We start from the raw sequence: 2,871 nt of genomic DNA on the forward strand, positions 1-2,871 counted from the left end.
AGAGAGAGAGAGAGAGAGAGAGAGAGAGAGAGAGAGAGAGAGAGAGATTTAGCTTTTGAGGAGCTTTCATTCTAATGGGGAAGACAATATGCAAAGAACTCTATACAAACTATATCTCTCTACCTATATGTATATATACATACACACATACATATATACATACATACACACATATGATAAGTTGGAGATATCAAGAAAAACTTCTTGTAGAAGGCAGGATTTTAGCTAGGCCTTAAAAGAAGCCTGGAAATCCAGGGTTGAGATGAGCAGGGAGAGAATTCCAGACGGGGGATGGCCAGTAAAAATGCCTGGACTGATTTGTGGAAGGAACAGCAGAGGAGATGTATACTTGGGAGAGGGGCAGTGAGGAAGGTATTATAGCACTGGGGAACCCGTGCCTTTTCCATTCCAAATTCTCTCCCTCCCCCTCTCCCCCATCCAACAAGAGGGCAAGAAAACAAAACCAGTTACAAGTATGTTTTGTCCCCCACTCTTAAAAAAGATCCTAGCTTGATGCAATCATCTTCCCCTCCCCCCACCCCCATCCCTAACCATCCTTTATGGCTAAATTCCTTGAGAAAGCACTTTATACTACACGTCTCCCCTTTCTATCCTCACGCTCTGCAATCCAGCTTCTGACCTCATCTTTCAGCTGAAACTACTCTCTCCAAAGTTACCAGTGAGCTCTTAATTGCCAAATCAAGTGCCCTTTTCTCATTATTCATTCTTCTTGACTTCTCTATGCTTTTGACACCCTCTCTTGCTCTCTCCTCCTGGGTACTGCCTCCTTTCTGGGTTTTCATAACACTCCCTCCTGGTTCTCCTCCAACCCATCTAAACAGGTCTTCATCTTCTTTATAGGAGGTTTGTTGGGTTCACCCAACTCTAGGTATGTCCCTTCTGGCTTAGGCCTAGGACCTCTTCTCTTTTCCTTCTGCTTTATCTTGCTTGGTGATCTCAGCTTCCAGGAACTGAATATCATGTCTATGAAGGTGAATTCCAGATCTAATTCTCTTTCTCTCTGTCTCTCTCTGTCTCTCTCTCTGTGTCTCTGTCTCTCTCTTTATATATATATATATATATATATATATATATATATATATATGTGTGTGTGTGTGTGTGTGTGTGTGTAACATATACAAATACACATATATATGTGTGTATGTATCTACAGCCCTATTTTGTGTCCTGAGCTCCAGGCCCCCACATCACCAACTGCCTCTTGAATATATCTCAAACTGAACAAATCTACCAAAGAACTAATTGGGTTTCCTCTTGAAACTTCTCCTCATCCCAACTTCTCTATTACTGTGGAGGGTACCTCCACCTTCTCAGTCACTCAGGGTCATCCTCAGTTTCTCACTTGTACTCACCCACATAAAAGCAAATAATAATAGCTAATATTTATATAGTGCTTACTATGTGCCAGACACTGTGTTAAGTACTTTACAAATGTTATCTCATTTGATTCTCACAACCCTGGGAGGTAGGTGCTATTATTATCCACATTTTACAGAAAAGGAAACTGAGGCAAACAGAGGTTTATGACTTGCCCAGGGTCACATGGCTAGTATGCTTCTGAGGCTGGATTTGAATTCTAGTTTTCCTGATTTCAGCCACTTTGACATCTAGTTGTTGTCAGATCTTGTCTCTTTTGCCTCTTATACATCCCATCACACAGCCACCATGGTCCCTGGTATGGGACTTCCTCACTTCATGCTGGGTGATTGTAGTAGTCTTCTGGTCAGTCTCCCTACTGTTTCTTGTTTGCTTTTCACCTGCTTTATCCCCTTTGAACTTTCAGATTTGCATGCACCAGATGGAGGAAGGGGAACCGCTTTCCACAAAGCTAGCACTTAGTACAATAGTTCTAGGGGACTGCTTGAGCTATCAGTAAAGCACTTAGCATAATGTCTGACACATAGTGGGTGCTTAATAAATAACTTACTCTCTTCCCCTATTCCTCTTATAATAGGTTCTTAATAACTGATAATTAGGTAGAATTTAATTGATTCTGTCTCTAATCCACTTATTCTAGTCTAATTTCATATTACTCATCCACTTGAAACCAACATTGCAGCCAAATTGGACTACCTCTAGCTGTTCCCGGAAAGGATAAATGACTTTGCCAGGGTGACACAGAGAGCATGTGTCAGCAGCTGTTCTAAAGCCAGGTCTTCCCAAAGCTAAAGCCAGCACTGTATATTATACTAAACCAGGATCCTTTCTTGAGGTAGGTTCTGAAAGTATCATGACCTCCACTTTACAGCTCTTACTAGCCATGTGACCTTGGGCAAGTCACTTAACCCCAATTGCCCAGTCTTCCTCCCTCCAAAAAGAAAAAGAAAAAAAAGTAACTGAGGCTTTGAGAGTTTATATGACATGGCCATAACCCCACAATCACTTTACAAACATTTGTTAGGGACCTATACTGGGAATACAAAAATAAAAATTAAACTGCCCCTCCCCACTGAGAGTGGGTTTTCCCTCCATGTTCTATCCTGGGTGTTCTTTTCTTGTTTCTCTATACTTCCTACTTTTCAGCCTCATCTACTCCCCACCTCCTTATCTACTCAATTCTCTTTACTCAGATAACTTCCAAATCTATCCATTCAACCCTGATTTCTGTCTTGAGTGTCAATCTCACATTTCTAATTGCCTGATGCTTATTTCAATATGTTACCAGCATCTCAATTCAATTTGCTTAAAAAGAAGGCATCATCTTCCCTTTATAAACTGTCATCTTCAAAATTTCCCTCTTTCTCTTAAGGTGACTGTCAACCTCCCAGTAACCCAGGTTTGTAGCATTGCAGTTGGCTATGATGCTTTCTTCTTTCCTTGTCCCCTTACCACCCAATATCCATTCAGTTC

Source organism: Petaurus breviceps, unplaced genomic scaffold (assembly GCF_028583685.1).
Source record: "Petaurus breviceps papuanus isolate PSGF00001 unplaced genomic scaffold, PetGlider_PUasm1.0 688, whole genome shotgun sequence".
NCBI lineage: Eukaryota > Metazoa > Chordata > Mammalia > Diprotodontia > Petauridae > Petaurus > Petaurus breviceps.